Genomic DNA, 20,044 nt, shown 5'->3' on the forward strand with positions numbered 1-20,044 from the left:
CTCCATGGAGCTGTTTTCACATACCATGCCTGGATTATCAAGTGAAATGGTGAATTACCCAGGCCAAGATGAATCTGACATGGAGTGCACTGATGCACAGCCGCTGATGGATGATTCTGCTGGTACATTCACTCAGAGCACTACATTGTCCTCGCAGTGTACAGAGCCAGATTCTGACCCTGATGAGACTCAGGTGCCCCTTCCCGCACACTATACCACCATACACGGTGACACAGAGGAAGGTGCACATGACATTGAAGAGGAGGTGATGGATGACCCAGTTGTTGACCCAGATTGGCATCCATTGGGGGAAGAGGGTGCTGCTTCCAATAGCTCAGAAGAGGAGGAGCATCCGCCGCAGGCATCGACATCGTAACAGCTGTTATCTGGCAGGCACGGAGCAGTCCAAAAACGGGTTACAAAAAGCTGAAAAGTTGCTGGACTGCTTGGCCAGACGGTCAAAATAGCACAGCGTGCAAGGACGCAAAATGTCTTCCATAGTAGAAAGAGTGCAGTGTGGCACTTTTTTGAACAAAATCCTAATGATCAGGCCAAGGTTATCTGTAAGAAGTGCGCAAAGACCTTTAGCCGAGGGAAAAATCTGAAAAATTTGAATACCAGTTGCATGCTTAGACATTTAACCACCATGCACTTGCAAGCGTGGACATAACACCAAACCTCATGTGCAACTGATCACAACGAAGGTAGTCAGCAACGCTACATTGCTTCCCCCACTGTAAGCCCACCGGTTAGCACAGCAGCAAATGTTGAGGTGTCGTTGCAAGGCCACAGCAGTCAGGGAATCCCACTGTTATATCAACGAAAGACTGATTCTAGGCCATCAGAAAGAACACCAACTCCATCACCATCATCAACCCTCTCTCAGTCCGCCCTGTCCACCGCTACTTCCACCATATGCAGCTCTCAAGTCCAGCTCACCCTCCCAGACACTATGAGTAGGTCAAGAAAGTACTCAGTCTCTCATCCGCGTACACTGGGTTTGAACGCCCACATTGCCAAACTAATCTCGTTTGAGATGATGCCCTTTCGGTTGGTGGAAAGTGCAGCTTTCCGCGAACTCATGGCCTATGCAGTACCACGCTATGACCTACCCAGTCGCCACTTCTTCTCTCGCAAAGCCATCCCAGCCCTCCACCATCATGTGAAAGACCGCATTGTCCATGCACTCAAGCAGTCAGTGAGCGGAAAGGTGCACCTCACAACTGATGCATGGTCCAGTCGGCATGGCCAGGGCCGTTACGTGTCCATCACTGCGCACTGGGTTAATGTGGTGGATGCAGGGTCCACAGGGGACAGCGGTGGTGGGACAGTGCTGCCTAGCCCACGGTATAGGAAACAGTTGGCTGTAGGCGTTCGACCCTCCTCCTCCTCCTCCAGAAGCGAAAGCTCGTCCACAGAGCGCAGTCGTACGAGCACTCCATCTGCAGCTGCCACTGTTGCACACGAGGTGTCCCCCTATCGAGCAGCTAGTGGACATTCCTTTAAGGTTCAGCTTTGCAACCATACTGCCCACGTAAAACAAACACTTTGCCTTCATGAACGCTGTTTGGAGGGTCATGACTCGTGGGAATAACGCCGCCCAATCAGTTAACCTGCTAGAGAGATCGTTCGTTGCTCCCAAGCATGACATCACACTCCCTAGGAAGAAGGTAATGCCACTGTGGCGACCGTACTCCTGGGGGCGACACAAGTGCACTGATGCCCAGCCACTGCTCGATGAATCTGCTGGTACATTGACCCAGACCACTACATTCCCCTCGCACGCTACACGACCTGAATCTGACCCTGATGAAACTCAGGTTACCCTTCCCATACACAGTTCCTTCTTACACGGTGACAAAGAGGAAGCTGCAGATGAAAGTGCAGGTTCGGCCCACCCGCCATCAGACACACCACCGTACTATCAGGGGCCCTGTGCCAGTGCCGTCGCCAACGAGTGGGCCCCCCCGCTTGCTCACGATCACAGCACTTGCAAAGTTGAAATACTGTGCAGTGAGATGGAAGATGGGGACGACGAGGAGTCCAGACAAGTACAGGGATTCCCTAGCGAGGAGACTTATTTGATTGTTTTCAATGTTGGGACAGCAATTTTTGGGGAGCACTATACTCTGGAGAATGATAGATGGGGCCCACCATACACTGTAACATTCCAAAGGTGGACATCAGACACTGGAGCAGCATTTACAGGGCCCATTATACACTAGAGCATTAGAAATGGGGCCCATTATGTTTGGAGCATTATTTGGGCCCATAAGACAGTGGAGCTTCATCCATGGGGACCAACATATACTGTAGCATTATGTGGAGCTCATCATATACTGTTTCAAACATTATATGGGACCAATGATTCTGTATGGAGAAATAGATGGGCCTCGTCATGAGATGTAAAAAGTGAAGTATTTTTCATTGTACTATACCGCTATTTCTCTGCCGTATCGGAGCATGATGAGTTGTGGTATGTGTTAAAGGGGCGCTCTTTTGCCCAGGGCACATGAAAACCTGCAGCCAGCCCTCCCCCACACAACTTTAGCCAAATAACCCCCATTTTTCAGTGCGTAACTTGTATTATGAAGTTAATTAAGGTTGACAAGCTTAAGTAAGAAGAATTGATGCTTTTGGCATTCAAATGGGCACTGTAGGTGTGTTTCCTGTCCTCCTCTCACTGCCGACTTTTATTCCCCATTGACATACATTGGGTTTCGTGTTTCGGGACGACCCCGACTTTTCCCTATAATCGGACGATCTTGCTCGACCCGACTTTTGGAAAAGTCGGGTTTCACGAAACGAAACTCGACCCTAAAAACCAAAAGTCGCTCAACTCTAGTGCTGGGTATTGAGATGCGAGACTCGTGCAAGTTTCTCGCATGTGTGACTCCGGCCTTAGAAGTTGGAAGTGTAGTCAGACGTGAGAGTCATAGAGAAGACGAGACAATCTGGGACACGTGTTCTCCTACGGGCAACTGAAGATGCAGTGGCACAGCAAGGAGCATGTCGCCCTGATCAAATGGACTTTGAGAATAATAGTGAGGAGCTGTAGTGATGCACGTCAGCCAGTGAGGTCCTCACATGAAGAGAAGATGAAGATTCCCATGATTGTTTGCTGTATTAACCCCTTTACAACCAATGTCGGAAATAGCGCGTCATGAGCAGGTGTCAGTTCCCTCATCAAGACATGCTATGCCTTTCATGGATTTAAACTGTCACTGTGTGAAAACACACAGTCACAGTTCAATGCCGACAGCTGTCACAGACAGCTGAGCTGCACAGGATGAGATCAGAGACCCATGCCGTTGGTCAAGGCACTCGGGGCTCTGTGATATGTCAGTCAATCTGACTGACCGATCATAGCATGAAATATCAGCACCTCCCGCATGATCACTGCAAGAGCTCAGCACAGTTGACAGCCGAGCTACTACCAGTTTAGCCTCTCAGATGCTGCTATCTAGAGCGATTGCAACATTTAGAAGGCTGGGAGAGGGAAGGGGCTCCCTCTGTCTTCAGAGTGGCTCCCTCGCGAAGTCATTGCAGTGGCCCGATCGTTGCCATGGTGACACAAGGTCATCATGACGATTCCTTGGTCACAAAGCTACAGAAAGCTCAGAGCATGGTCTGAGAGGCTTGTGTCAGTGAAGCACTGACAGGTATGAGGCATCACAATGCTTTATACAAGCGATCAAAGTGAAAAAAGTGAAAGTCCCATAGGGACACTAAGTAAAAAAGTTTTTAAAAAATTAAAAAAGGTGTAAAAATATAAAAAAATATAAAATATAAATATGTACTTTTATGTTAAAAAACAAATAAAACAAAAAAAAATACACATATTTGGTATTGCCGCGTTCGGAACAACCTGATCTATAAAACTGTCACACTAGTTAATCATTACAGTGAACGCTGTAAAAAATAAAAATAAAAAATGTGACATACCGCTGGAAAAAAGTGCAATAAAATGCAATCAAATAGATAAATGTAAATAAAAATGGTATCAATGAAAACATCATCTTGTTATGCAAAAAACAGCCACCATACAGCTTCATCAGTGAAAAAATAAAAAAGTTACAGCTCTCATAACATAGCAATGCAGAAAAACAATATTTTTTCAATAAAACTGTTTTTATTATGCATAAGTGCCAAAACGTAAAAAATATGAAAATGTAATATTGCTGTAATCGTACTGACATGAAGAAAAAATTTGCCTCATCACTTTTACCACACGGTGAATGGCATAAAAAAAGCAAACAAACAATCTCTGAGTTGCTGATTTTTATTCATTATACCTCCCAAAAATCAGAATAGAAAGTGATCAAAAATGTCATGTGCACGAAAATAGTACTAATAAAAACATTGATTAGTCCGAAAAAAAAAATACTTTCTGAGCAGAAATATAGAAAAATTAAAGGTCTCAAAATACAGTGGGTACGGAAAGTATTCAGACCCCTTTAAATGTTTCACTCTTTGTTTCATTGCAGCCATTTGTTAAATTCAAAAACATTAATTTTTTTCCTCATTAATGTACACTCTGCTCCCCATCTCAACTGAAAAAAAACAGAAATGTAGAAATTTTCGCAAATTTATTATAAAAGAAAAACTGAAATTTTTTATGGTCATAACTTAAGTATTCAGACCCATTGCTCAGACACTCATATTTAAGTCACATGCTGTTTATTTCCTTGTGATCCTCCTTGAGATGGTTTTATTCTTTAATTGGAGTCCAGCTGTGTTTAATTAAACTGATAGGACTTGATTTGTAAAGGCACACACCTGTCTATATAAGACCTCACAGCTCACAGTGCATGTCAGACCAAATGAGAATCATGAGGTCAAAGGAACTGGCCAAGGAGCTCAGAGACAGAATTGTGGTGTAAAGGTCGGCCAGGGCGGTAGTCGTGGCTGAGGTAGTTGGGCATTGTACTCCCTGGCCTCCCTCTACAGGAAAATGGTATCTTTGTTCTTGCATGGTACAATTGGTACTCACAGTGCTCTCAGCGTCTTCTTGACTGCGCTGACTTGAAGCTGGTCCTGGATCCCAAAGAATGGAGACACAGTCCAGAGCAACTCTTAACTAAACATGTTAATTCACTTCAGGACACAACACATCCATGTAGTATCCAGCATCTCCATTACAGTAAAGACGGCACATTACTTCATCTTTCCCTTCACTGTTCCTTGCGTCACTAAGTGTGTTCGTGGGACGGGGTAACTCAGATGATCCCATGGTGTCCTCCCGGTGGAGCGTCACTAGGATAGATCATTCTCCCATCTGCTTCATCTCAGAAAACAGAGATCCAGCCCATGAGGCTATCCACAGCATATTGGAGCGACCTGCCCGTACACTTTTACAGTGACCTTCCATCTTCCTCTACTTCCTTCGTCTTCTCTCTACTGCTGGTTCTGCTGTTCCTTGTTCTTCTCTGAGTTCCCCCCGTGGATGGCTGGGAATACCATTAAATGTTACAGGGTAATTAGGCAGCTCGGGCATATTGCCCATACGAGCGCTAAGGGGTCAGGCCCCTGACTGACTATATCCAGGAAGACCTTCCTGTCTTACTCCCCAGCTAACCCCTCCTATGTTAACTATTTACAGTGTGACCTAACCAACTGAGCTATGTGCCTCCATCTAGTGGACATACTCTACATTGCACTGTCCTTATTATGTACACTGTGCAGAAACATAGCAGCAAAATAAATATAAATAATACAACGGAATCAAATACAATGCCTACAAGTAGTATTCAACCCCCTGCAGATTTAGCAGGTTTGATAAGATGCAAATAAGTTAGAGCCTTCAAACTTCACACAAGAGCAGGATTTATTAACAGATGCATAAATCTTACAAACCAAAAAGTTATGTTGCTCAGTTAAATTTTAATAAATTTTAAACATAAAAGTGTGGGTCAATTATTATTCAACCCCTAGGTTTAATATTTTGTGGAATAACCCTTGTTTGCAATTACAGCTAATAATCGTCTTTTATAAGACCTGATCAGGCCGGCACAGGTCTCTGGAGTTATCTTGGCCCACTCCTCCATGCAGAGCTTCTCCAAGTTATCTAGGTTCTTTGGGTGTCTCATGTGGACTTTAATCTTGAGCTCCTTCCACAAGTTTTCAATTGGGTTAAGGTCAGGAGACTGACTAGGCCACTGCAACATCTTGATTTTTTCCCTCTTGAACCAGCCCTTGGTTTTCTTGGCTGTGTGCTTTGGGTCGTTGTCTTGTTGGAAGATGAAATGACGACCCATCTTAAGATCCTTAATGGAGGAGCGGAGGTTCTTGGCCAAAATCTCCAGGGAGGCCGTGCTATCCATCTTCCCATGGATGCGGACCAGATGGCCAGGCCCCTTGGCTGAGAAACAGCCCCACAGCATGATGCTGCCACCACCATGCTTGACTGTAGGGATGGTATTCTTGGGGTCGTATGCAGTGCCATCCAGTCTCCAAATGTCACATGTGTGGTTGGCACCAAAGATCTCGATCTTGGTCTCATCAGACCAGAGAACCTTGAACCAGTCTGTCTCAGAGTCCTCCAAGTGATCATGAGCAAACTGTAGACGAGCCTTGACATGACGCTTTGAAAGTAAAGGTACATTACGGGCTCGTCTGGAACGGAGACCATTGCGGTGGAGTACGTTACTTATGGTATTGACTGAAACCAATGTCCCCACTGCCATGAGATCTTCCAGGAGCTCCTTCCTTGTTGTCCTTGGGTTAGCCTTGACTCTTCGGACAAGCCTGGCCTCGGCACGGGAGGAAACTTTCAAAGGCTGTCCAGGCCGTGGAAGGCTAACAGTAGTTCCATAAGCCTTCCACTTCCGGATGATGCTCCCAACAGACAGGTAGGCCCAACTCCTTAGAAAGGGTTTTGTACCCCTTGCCAGCCTTGTGACCCTCCACGATCTTGTCTCTGATGGCCTTGGAATGCTCCTTTGTCTTTTCCATGTTGACCATGTATGAGTGCTGTTCACAAGTTTGGGGAGGGTCTTAAATAGTCAGAAAAGGCTGGAAAAAGAGATAATTAATCCAAACATGTGAAGCTCATTGTTCTTTGTGCCTGAAATACTTCTTAATACTTTAGGGGAACCAAACAGAATTCTGGTGGTTTGAGGGGTTGAATAATAAATGACCCTCTGAATAAACTTTTCACAATTTAAAAAAAAATTAAACAAAGAAATAACATTCTTTTTTGCTGTAGTGCATTTCACACTTCCAGGCTGATCTACAGTCCAAATGTCACAATGCCAAGTTAATTCCGAATGTGTAAACCTGCTAAATCTGCAGGGGGTTGAATACTACTTGTAGGCACTGTATATACATATATATATATAAATACATATATCTATACATGTATCACAAAATGGAAGCTTAAAGGGGTAAGACGCTCAACCCCTTATATTGGCAATGCACACATCTGGCCAAGCTTGCAAAAGAATTTCTGCAGTACTCAAGGTTCCTAAAAGCACAGTGGCCTCCATAATCCTTAAGTGGAAGAAGTTTGGGACCACCAGAAGTCTTGCTAGACCTGGCCATCCAGCCAAACTGAGCAATCATAGGAGTCTTGGTGAGAGAGGTAAAGAAGAACTCCAAGATCACTGTGGCTGAGCTCCACAGATGCAATAGGGAGATGGGAGAAAGTTCCACAAAGTCAATTATCACTGCAGCCCTCCACCAGTTGGGCCTTTATGGCACAGTTGCTCGACGGAAGCCTCTCCTCAGTGCCAGATATATGAAAGCCCGCATAGAGTTTGCTAAAAACACATGAAGGACTATCAGACTATGAGAAATAAGATCCTCTGGTCTGATGAGACGAAGAAAAAACTTTTTGGTGATTATTCTAAGCAGTATGTTTGTCGAAAACCAGGCATTACTCATCACCTGCCCAATACAATCCCAACAGTGAAACATGGTGGTGGCAGCATCATGTTATGGTGGTGTTTTTCAGCTGCAGGGACAGGAATTGAGAGAAACATGAATGCGGCTATGTACTAAGATATCCTGGATAAAAATCTCTTCCAGACCGCTCTGGACCTCAGACTTGGCCAAAGGTTCACCTTCCAACAAGACAATGACCCTAAGCACAAAGCTAAAATAACAAATGAGTGACTTCAGAACAACTCTGTGACCATTCGTGACTGGCCCAGCCAGAGCCCTTACCTAAACCCAATTGAGCATCTCTGGAGAGACCTGAAAATGGCTGTTCACCAACATTCACCATCCAACCTGACGGAACTGGAGAGGAACTGCAAGGAAGAATGGCAGAGGATCCCCAAATTCAGGTATGAAAACTTGTTGCATCATTCCCAAGAAGACTCATGGCCGTGGTAGCTCAAAAGGGTGCTTCTAGTCAATACTGAGCAAAGGATCTGAATACCTCTGACCATGTGATATTTCAGTTTGTCTTTTTTAAAAAATTTGCAAAAATTTCTACATTTCTTTTTTTTCAGTGAAGATGGGGTGTAAAGTGTACATTAATGAGAAAAAAAGAACTTCTTTGAAGTTACCAAATGGTTGCAATGAAACAAAGAGTGAAAATTTTAAATTGGTCTGAATACTTTCCATACCCACTGTATCACAATCCAAAAGCTTGTTTTTGTAAAAAACAGTGTCTTTTAGTGTGTGACAGCAGTCAAACACGAAAAAACAATACAAATCTAGTATCACTGTAATCACACCTACCTGGAGAATAAAATTGTCTTATAGAGAACAAGGAATGGTATAAAACATAAATAAAACCTATTCTTGGCCTGGCAGCCACAGTTTTGTGCACCTCTTGAAAGACAGATACTGCCAAACAGAAGCCACAGAGATTTCAGAGTAACTCTGCTGCCTCAATAGTGATTGAATTACACGGAGTTTCATCCGAATTACATATTTTGTAGCTTTAGATGGATACCCCGATGTAAGTGCTCAGCGTAGAGCAAAGGATGAATGTGATCCAAAATATTCTGTACCCCAAAATTCAACCAATAAAATTTTCTACTCAACCCATAAAAAACAAACCCTCACTTAGGTTTGTCAACAGAAATATACGGGGTGTCCACATTACTGGAAGCACAGAGACTCTGGAAAAGTGATATGGCTCACACCAAAAGAAATCCAGTAAAATCTTTGTTGCCAAATGCAAATGCTACCCTCCTCCTGAGCCCCACACTGTGCCTAATCAACAGTTAGCATCCACATGTTTGGCATTACTGTAGTGAGAGCCCACTTATTTTACGTGCATGTTTCCAGAAGCCTGAGCTGGGCATAATGTATAGGCACTGTAATATCCACACGTTATGAAGAATTCAAGGTATTAAACTTTAGATATGTTTTATTCTTCGTCCTCCAGCACACAGCATAACACTTGCATTCCCATGCTACCAGAAGTGAAACTGAAACTTCCCTTCTCATCCCTCTTGTCTCCACCCTCCAAGTCCCATAAGTCTGGCTTGCTTAAAGAGACAGATCTAATTATTATACATTACATCATCCCCTTTTTTTTTTTTTTTTTTTAAATAATCTGTATTACTGATAAATGCAACAACATGAAAATGTCCAAAGAAATCATATGTCCGTTTTGTCTTATTTGTTCAATTCTAAAACCAGAGAAACAAACTACAAAAAAAAAAAAAAAAACAAACAAAACTGTAGTTACACTTCTTCAATAGGCCTCGATGGAGCTCTTCTCTCTCGTGAAGGATAACGTCTGGGCTCATTGAGAGAGTTCATTGCTGATGGACCAGCTACCTCTTGTTGGTCCTCTCCACCATCAGATACCAAATCTTCCACCAAAGAGAGTTCATTGTCATCATTCTGCGGTATGACTTTAAAATATGAAGAATTTCGCGTTATGGAGTGTCCATCTCGTTCAGCTGTAATCATGCTGCCTTTCCTTTTAGTAACATAATATTTTGCAGGACCATATACAGGTGAGGTCTTGTTGGTTGGTCTTTGACGTACCACCACGACATCCCCTCTTTCGATGGCACTTGACTGTGTCCTTCGCCTTCTGTCTGCATAACGTTTCATGGCTTGTTTGTTGGAGAAATCTGTGGATCTCACTGAGGAGTCACTCGGTCGGGGATGGCTGGTCACATCAGGGAGACGTATACGCAGGGTTCTGCTGAACATTAAATGAGCTGGAGCAGCATTAGTAGTGGAGTGTGGCGTATTGCGGTAATTACGCATGAATTTGTATAATGACTGTTTCAGTGGGATGTGCTCCAGACTCGCTGCCTTGATACGTTTCCCCAGAGTGTGCATAAAACGTTCCACAATTCCATTGGCTTGCGGCCAGCAAGGTGTGATTTTCCTGTGATTGAATCCCAAGTATTCAGAAAATTGTGTAAACACATGTCCATTGAATGGAGGTCCATTGTCTGTTTTGACCACTTTTGGAATACCATATGCCGAGAAAATGTCATCCAGCTCTGGTATGACATTATTAGCAGATGTTGAAGAGATAAATGAAATAACAGGGTATCGAGAATATTCATCAATTGTTACGAGAATGTATTGGCCATTTGGCAATGGTCCATATATATCGACTGCCACTTCCTCCCAGACAGCAGTGGGTAACGGAGACATTTGTAATGGCTCTAAGTTTGATGATGGAGTGATTAATTGACAAGTAGAACAGCGTCTAATCTTTTCTTCCACCAAGTGATCCATATTTGGGAACCACACTTTTTCTCTGAGTAACTTCTTTGTGCCAACAATTCCTAAATGACCTTCATGTGCTATCTGTATGACTGTCACGGCACCGCCAGACTCAGGGCCTGCTGTCCTGGCCTCGGCCAGTAGGAGGCGCCGGACTATCACATCACCATCAGACTCAGGGCCTGCTGTCCCAGCCTCGGCCAGTAGGAGGCGCCGGACTATCACATCACCGTCAGACTCAGGGCCTGCTGTCCCAGCCTCGACCACTAGGAGGCCCCGGACTGTCCTATCACCGGCTGACCTGTGGCCTGCAGTCTCGGCCTTGGTCTCTGGGAGGCGTTGTGCTTCAACCCCGAGTGATGGCGGCGATAGTCATGAGGCTCCTGCGCAGGCGTCTGCTGGACGCAGGCTTCGCTCCTCGATCAATCATGAAGGGGCTGGTGCATTACCATCCAGCCTGGTCCTGGGGGCGGTCCGGATGACATCATCAGGCCACGGGCCTGTAAGGGATGACCTGATCCCTCAAATACCTTGGGACTGCTCTTGCAGGCCGCCGGATATATTCTTGGTTCCCCTGCGTGTTACTGTGTGAATTGCTGTTTTACTGACTCTGACTTTTGCCTGGACTTCTGACTCTGCTTCTGCCTAACGATTCTGTACCTCTGCGACTCTCCTGGTTTATGACACTGACTTCGGCCTGGATTCTGACTCTGCTTCTGCCTAACGATTCTGTACCTCTGCTGCTCTCCTGGTTTATGACTCTTACTTTGGCCTGGATTCTGACTCTGCTTCTGCCTAACGACTTTGTACCTCTGCTGCCCTCCTGGTTTATGACTCTTACTTTGGCCTGGATTCTGACTCTGCTTTTGCCTAACGATTCTGTACCTCTGCTGCCCTCCTGGTTTATGACTCTGGCTTCGGCCTGGAATCTGACTCTGCTACTGTCTACTGTTTTTATACCATTTCTGCCTGACTGGTTTAGTCTCGGATATCATTGCCTCTGTGTCCTGTATTGGAACACCTTTCTGGCGACCGTCCTGCTCTGGTCATTGCTCCTATTCAGACAGCGCCTCCTGGGCTCTGCTATAAATCCAGATCCCTGTATAGGGGTAAAGGGTCTCAGTGTTTCTCGGGGTGCTGTCTGGCTGCAGTCCAGACCGCAGGCAGACGTCACATTATATCCGGCCACAAAAATAAAACGGCTTTTTGTGTCTATACTTAACACATATAAAAGCAGTTTTTCCTCACTTTTTTTTTCCTTCCTCCTGACTGAGCTGATTCTTGGCCCAAACACCTGTTACATTGCACAGCCTGGAAGGTCGCTTTCAGGCTCAAGCATGCTGCAGCTTGGAAGCTTCAAGGAAAATGCTGGCTGTTGGAAATCCACATCCCTGGATCATCGCCCCCTGGACAGCTCTGGGGGTCAGGTATTGCCCGCAAATGCGGCCAAACTGTTGTTACCAGTTTCCCTTCCTTTTGCTAAGAAACGTCTGTGTGTGAAGGCTTATGTGGATTGTGGTGCTGCTGGCAACCTTATGGATTTTTCATTTGCTAAGAGCCTTGGTGTACCTCTGTCAAGGCTTAAAGCGCCTATTCAGACTACTGCGATTAATGGTACATCTATATTCCAAGGAGGCGTGGAATTCGTTACTGCCGAAATTTCTATGTCAGTGGGGACATTACATAACGAGCAAATGTCATTTTTTGTTATATACAATTTATCCGATCCAGTTGTGTTAGGCATGCCGTGGTTGCACCAACATAATCCGGTTATTGACTGGCGCATAGGTGACGTTGTGCGCTGGAGTCCACGGTGTCAGAGTAACTGTATGTCTTTTTCAGTAAACCAGATTAAAATTAAAACACCTTCTATTCCATATGCGTTTAGGGATTATGAAGATGTTTTCTCTATAGTGGAGTCGGAGAAACCACCTCCTCACATAGAATACGATTGTCCTATTGAATTGGTCCCTGGTGCCCGTCTCCCTAAGGGGAGAATATTCAACCTCTCTGGTCCTGAGCATGTAGCCATGAAGGAATACGTAGCAGATAGCCTTCGAAAAGGCTTCATTAGACCTTCCACCTCACCTGTAGGAGCTGGGTTTTTCTTTGTAGAGAAAAAAGATGGTGGACTTAGACCATGCATTGACTACCGTGACCTGAACGCCATAACCGTAAAAAATCAATACCCACTGCCACTCATTCCTGATCTGTTTAATCAGTTACTGGGAGCTCGCTGGTTTACTAAGCTTGACCTCCGGGGGGCATATAACCTGGTCCGCATAAGAGATGGGGATGAATGGAAAACGGCCTTTAATACACCCCTTGGCCATTTTGAGTACCTGGTAATGCCCTTCGGACTCAGTAACGCTCCTGCAGTATTTCAGCACTTCGTCAATGATATTTTCAGAGATATTTGTGGGGTGTATGTCGTCGTATATCTGGACGACATTTTGATTTATTCTGCTGACCCTGTGACGCATGCTCAACACGTCCGTTCAGTACTGCAGAGACTGCGCGAAAACTCTTTGTTGGCGAAATTTGAGAAATGTGTTTTTTTTGCCGAAGAGGTGCAGTTCTTAGGATACATGGTCTCAGGCAAGGGGTTCCGCATGGATCCCGCCAAGATTCAACCCATTAAGGATTGAGTACAACCCAAATCGCTGAAAGCACTACAGCGATTTTTGGGATTTGCGAATTATTATCGCAAGTTCATCCGGGGATTCTCAGAGATTGCCAAGCCACTCACGGACCTTACCCGGAAAGGGGCGGACGTGACTAATTGGAATCCTGAGGCAACCAGGGCTTTTTCTACACTAAAAGAGTGCTTCGTGGCCAACCCGGTGTTGATTCAACCAAACTTGGACCACCCGATTATTGTGGAAGTAGATGCCTCCGAAGTTGGAGTGGGAGCAGTGCTCTCACAAGGCACTGCAGCCCTCACTCAGCTTCGCCCATGTGCCTTTTTCTCCCGCAAATTCTCTGCCACGGAGAGAAACTATGACATTGGCAACCGAGAATTATTGGCCATCAAGTGGGCCTTCGAGGAATGGCGCCACTTCCTCGAAGGCGCCAAACACAAAGTTACTGTTATTACCGATCACAAGAACCTAACCTACCTAGAGTCGGCTAAAAGACTAAACCCTAGGCAGGCCAGGTGGGCCTTGTTTTTCTCCAGGTTCGATTTTTTAATCACCTTTCGCCCCGGAACCAAAAATGTGAGGGCAGATGCCCTCTCCCGCAGCTTTTGTCACACACACACCGAGGACTATGAACCAGCCCCCATATTGGCTAATGGCATTGTCGTGTCGGCAGTATCTCTGGACCTTCTGGAGGAGATCCGTAGGTCATCAGAACAAGCTCCTGACACTACGCCCCCAAAAAAATTATTCGTTCCAGCTACCTTTCGCTTACAAGTGTTAAAAGAATCTCACGACTCCGTCCTGGCAGGCCACCCTGGTCTCAATAATACCACTAGGCTGGTAACCAGGAACTTTTGGTGGCCAACGGTGGCCAAGGACTGTAAGGAGTACGTCTCAGCGTGTGAAGTCTGTGCCCGCACCAAGTCCCCCCATAACCGTCCTGCCGGCTGGCTTCAGCCCTTGCCCACCCCTGAAAGTCCATGGACCCACATCTCCATGGACTTCATTACAGACCTGCCACCCTCCGAGGGGAAAACTTGTATTTGGGTGGTGGTGGACAGGTTCAGTAAACAGTCTCACTTTGTTCCCCTGTCCGGCTTACCCAACTCTGAAACCTTAAGTAAGTTGTTTGTTCTTCACGTTGTACGTTTGCACGGCGTTCCGGCAAATATCGCATCCGACAGGGGTACCCAGTTCGTCTCGAAGTTCTGGAGGGCGTTCTGTAGACGTATTGGTGTTGAGTTGTCCTTTTCCTCGGCATACCATCCCGAGACGAATGGTCAAACTGAGCGTGCCAACCAAACGCTGGAGCAATATCTCCGCTGCTATGTCTCAGCACATCAGTCAGATTGGGTGGAACATTTGCCATTGGAAGTGCATTGAGCAGCAAGGTGGTGTGCTGTTGAAAGGGGAAAAAAAAAAAAAAAAAAAAAAACTCTTTTAAATCTTCTTCCTGAGCGAGTGTGAACGAGCTGAGTGTGACCTGAGCGTAAGTGCGAACTGTGGTAAGTGTGTGACTTGAAATTCAGTGACGAGGTATTTGGAAAACCTATAACAAATACCTGTGTGAGTTGCTGAATTGTAGGTTGCTGAGTGCTTTCTACCTGTTCAATTTTTGGGGGGCTTTGGGGGCTTGTTTAACCTATATTTTGTCTCTTCAGGGTTAATCTTTTCTTTTACTATCTGTGTTTTTAAGGGTAAACTATATTGCATTTAAATCTAGAGGTGTAACTATATTCACAAGGGGTTAATTAAGGGTGGGAGTTCATACAGTAATTAAGGGGTTATAAGGGGCAGCTGGTTGGGGCTCAACTCCTTTTGGAAGTGCATTGAGCAGCAAGGTGGTGTGCTGTTGAAAGGGGAAAAACAAAAAAAAAAACTCTTTTAAATCTTCTTCCTGAGCGAGTGTGAACGAGCTGAGTGTGACCTGAGCGTAAGTGCGAACTGTGGTAAGTGTGTGACTTGAAATTCAGTGACGAGGTATTTGGAAAACCTATAACAAATACCTGTGTGAGTTGCTGAATTGTAGGTTGCTGAGTGCTTTCTACCTGTTCAATTTTTGGGGGGCTTTGGGGGCTTGTTTAACCTATATTTTGTCTCTTCAGGGTTAATCTTTTCTTTTACTATCTGTGTTTTTAAGGGTAAACTATATTGCATTTAAATCTAGAGGTGTAACTATATTCACAAGGGGTTAATTAAGGGTGGGAGTTCATACAGTAATTAAGGGGTTATAAGGGGCAGCTGGTTGGGGCTCAACTCCTTTTGGAAGTGCATTGAGCAGCAAGGTGGTGTGCTGTTGAAAGGGGAAAAACAAAAAAAAAAACTCTTTTAAATCTTCTTCCTGAGCGAGTGTGAACGAGCTGAGTGTGACCTGAGCGTAAGTGCGAACTGTGGTAAGTGTGTGACTTGAAATTCAGTGACGAGGTATTTGGAAAACCTATAACAAATACCTGTGTGAGTTGCTGAATTGTAGGTTGCTGAGTGCTTTCTACCTGTTCAATTTTTGGGGGGCTTTGGGGGCTTGTTTAACCTATATTTTGTCTCTTCAGGGTTAATCTTTTCTTTTACTATCTGTGTTTTTAAGGGTAAACTATATTGCATTTAAATCTAGAGGTGTAACTATATTCACAAGGGGTTAATTAAGGGTGGGAGTTCATACAGTAATTAAGGGGTTATAAGGGGCAGCTGGTTGGGGCTCAACTCCTTTTGGAAGTGCATTGAGCAGCAAGGTGGTGTGCTGTTGAAAGGGGAAAAACAAAAAAAAAAACTCTTTTAAATCTTCTTCCTGAGCGAGTGTGAACGAGCTGAGTGTGACCTGAGCGTAAGTGCGAACTGTGGTAAGTGTGTGACTTGAAATTCAGTGACGAGGTATTTGGAAAACCTATAACAAATACCTGTGTGAGTTGCTGAATTGTAGGTTGCTGAGTGCTTTCTACCTGTTCAATTTTTGGGGGGCTTTGGGGGCTTGTTTAACCTATATTTTGTCTCTTCAGGGTTAATCTTTTCTTTTACTATCTGTGTTTTTAAGGGTAAACTATATTGCATTTAAATCTAGAGGTGTAACTATATTCACAAGGGGTTAATTAAGGGTGGGAGTTCATACAGTAATTAAGGGGTTATAAGGGGCAGCTGGTTGGGGCTCAACTCCTTTTGGAAGTGCATTGAGCAGCAAGGTGGTGTGCTGTTGAAAGGGGAAAAACAAAAAAAAAAACTCTTTTAAATCTTCTTCCTGAGCGAGTGTGAACGAGCTGAGTGTGACCTGAGCGTAAGTGCGAACTGTGGTAAGTGTGTGACTTGAAATTCAGTGACTTTAGATTCAGAGAGTTTCCAAGGGAGGTCTTACTGAATTGCTGTTATAGTAATACTTTTTTTTTTTTTTTATTTATTTTTGCTTATCTTATTGTCTGGTGCAATCCCCATTAGGATGTGCTCCACTATTGCCAATGCCATCCAGTGCACGTCTTGCCGCATGTATGCAGTCCTTGAACAACCGGTCGAGGGTGCATACTGCTGTGCAAGATGTGGGCATGTTGTGCATTTGGAAGCCCAGATACTGGATCTAAATGTGCAGCTGGCAACACTGAGATCCATAGACAATATGGAAAGGAGTCTTCTGCTCACTGAGCAGACGCTCAATGGGATAGATGAGGGGGGGGATGCTAGGTTGGAGTTGCAGGACAATGAAGCAGCTAGCTGGGTGACAGTTAGAAGGTGGGGTAGAAGGAAGAGCACCAGGGAGGCTAGTCCTGATCTGGCACACCCCAATAAGTTTGCAAAGTTGGCAGATGAGGGGAGTGTTAGTGCAGGAGTAGCACTGCTGCAGCAAGGCATGTCCTCTGAAAGCCGGAGGAGTGTCTTCTCCAGTAAGGGGGGAAATAGGAGAGCAGGGCAGGCCAGACAGGTTCTGGTAGTGGGAGACTCAATTATTAGGGGAACAGATAGGGCAATCTGTCACAAAGACAGGGATCGTCGAACGGTGTGCTGCCTACCTGGCGCTCGAGTCCGACACATCGCTGATCGGGTTGACAGATTACTGGGAGGGGCTGGTGAGGATCCAGCGGTCATGGTGCACATTGGCACAAATGACAAAGTTAGAGGTAGGTGGAAGGTCCTTAAAGATGATTTCAGGGAATTAGGCTGTAAGCTTAAAGCAAGGACCTCCAAGGTGGTATTTTCGGAAATACTTCCTGTACCACGTGCCACACCAGAGAGGCAACGGGAGATTAGGGAGGTTAATAAGTGGCTCAGGAATTGGTGTAGGAAGGAGGGGTTTGGGTTCCTGCAGAACTGGGCCGACTTCTCAGTTGGCTACAGGTTCTACGCTAGGGACGGGCTGCACCTCAATGGGGAGGGTGCAGCTGTGCTGGGGGAGAAAATGGCTAGAAGGTTGGAGGAGTGTTTAAACTAGGGACGGGGGGGAGGGTATTCCTTTTATAGGAGGGGAAGACAGTGCAGATAGAGACCTGGGCACAAATAATGACATTGGGGGTGGGGGTGGCATGGGGGGTGGGGTTAGAACAGTTAATAATTTAAGAAAGAATAGAGGTACAGAGAGATAAATAAAGTGCAAGTATACTAATGCCAGAAGTCTCGCCAACAAAATGGAGGAATTGGAGTTAATGTTGTTGGAACATAATTATGACATGGTGGGGATATCTGAGACATGGCTGGATGAGAGCCATGACTGGGCAGTTAATTTACAGGGCTATAGTCTGTTCAGAAATGACCGTACAAATAAGCGAGGGGGAGGCGTATGTTTATATATAAAATCATCCTTAAAACCCATCCTTCGTGATAATATATATGAATCTAATGAAAATGTAGAGTCCCTGTGGGTAGAGATAAGGGGAGGGGGGAAAAATAATAAATTACTGATAGGGGTTTGTTATAAATCTCCAAAAATAATGGAAGCTACAGAGAATATCCTCATAAAGCAAATAGATGAAGCAGCGACTCAAGGAGAAGTCATTATTATGGGGGACTTCAACTACCCTGAAATACATTGGGGAACCGAAACCTGCAGTTCCAGCAAAGGTAATAGGTTTTTGACTACTATGAGAGACCATTACCTTTCACAACTGGTTCAGGACCCAACAAGAGGGGGGGCACTGCTAGACCTAATATTATCCAACAGGCCAGACCGCATATCAAATGTAAGGGTTGGGGGTCACTTGGGTAATAGTGATCACAAATTAATAAGTTTTCATGTATCCTTTAATAAGATGTGTAGTAGAGGGGTTACAAGGACACTAAACTTCAGGAAGGCAAATTTCCAACGGATGAGAGATGATCTTGGTGCAATTAACTGGGACGATATCCTGAGACATAAAAATACACAAAGAAAATGCGAGACGTTTATTAGCATCCTGAATAGGATCTGTGCACAATATATACCGTATGGGAATAAACATGCGAGAAATAGGAGGAAACCACTATGGCTAAATAGAGCTGTAAGGGGCGCAATAAGAGATAAAAATAAAGTATTTAGAGAATTAAAGCAAGTAGGTAGTGATGAGGCATTAAATAAATACAGAAGATTAAATAAATTCTGTAAAAAGCAAATCAAGACAGCAAAGATTGAGACAGAGAGACTCATTGCCAGAGAAAGTAAAAATAATCCCAAAATATTCTTTAACTACATAAATAGTAAGAAGCTAAAAAATGATAGTGTTGGTCCCCTTAAAAATAGTCTGGGTGAAATGGTGGATGAGGATGAGGAAAAAGCCAATATGCTAAATGACTTTTTTTCAACAGTATTTACACAAGAAAATCCCATGATGGATAACATGATCAGGGATAAAAATTCTCCATTAAATGTCACCTGCTTAACCCAGCAGGAAGTACGGCGGCGTCTACAAATCACTAAAATTGACAAATCCCCGGGCCCGGATGGGATACACCCCCGAGTACTGCAGGAATTAAGCACAGTCATTGATAGACCACTATTTTTAATCTTTAAAGATTCCATAATAACAGGGTCTGTGCCACAGGACTGGCGTATAGCAAATGTGGTGCCAATATTCAAAAAGGGGACAAAAACTGAACTTGGAAATTATAGGCCTGTAAGTTTAACCTCAACTGTGGGTAAAATCCTGGAGGGTTTTCTAAGAGATACTATACTGGAGTATCTGGAGAAGAATAACCTTATGACCCAATATCAACATGGGTTTACAAGAGACCGTTCCTGTCAGACTAATCTGATAAGCTTTTATGAAGAGGTAAGTTCCGTACTGGACCAAGGGAATGCAGTGGACGTGGTGTACATGGACTTTTCAAAAGCTTTTGATACGGTGCCACACAAAAGGTTGATACATAAAATGAGAACAATGGGGATAGGGGAAAATATGTGTAGGTGGGTTAAGAGCTGGCTCAGGGATAGGAAACAAAGGGTGGTTATTAATGGAGCACACTCGGACTGGGTCACGGTTAGCAGTGGGGTACCACAGGGGTCAGTTTTGGGCCCGCTTCTTTTTAACATATTTATTAATGACCTTGTAGGGGGCATAGAGAGTAGAATTTCAATATTTGCAGATGACACTAAACTCTGCAGGGTAATTAATACAGAGGAGGACAATTTTATATTACAGGAGGATTTATGTAAACTAGAAGCTTGGGCTGATAAATGGCAAATGAGCTTTAATGGGGATAAATGTAAGGTCATGCACTTGGGTAGAACGAACAAGTTGTATAATTATGTGCTTAATTGTAAAACACTGGGCAAAACAGTCACTGAAAAAGACCTGGGTGTA

The sequence above is a fragment of the Dendrobates tinctorius genome, unplaced genomic scaffold (assembly GCF_039654945.1).
Source record: "Dendrobates tinctorius isolate UK_male_01 unplaced genomic scaffold, ASM3965494v1 ptg000209l, whole genome shotgun sequence".
Classification (NCBI taxonomy): domain Eukaryota; kingdom Metazoa; phylum Chordata; class Amphibia; order Anura; family Dendrobatidae; genus Dendrobates; species Dendrobates tinctorius.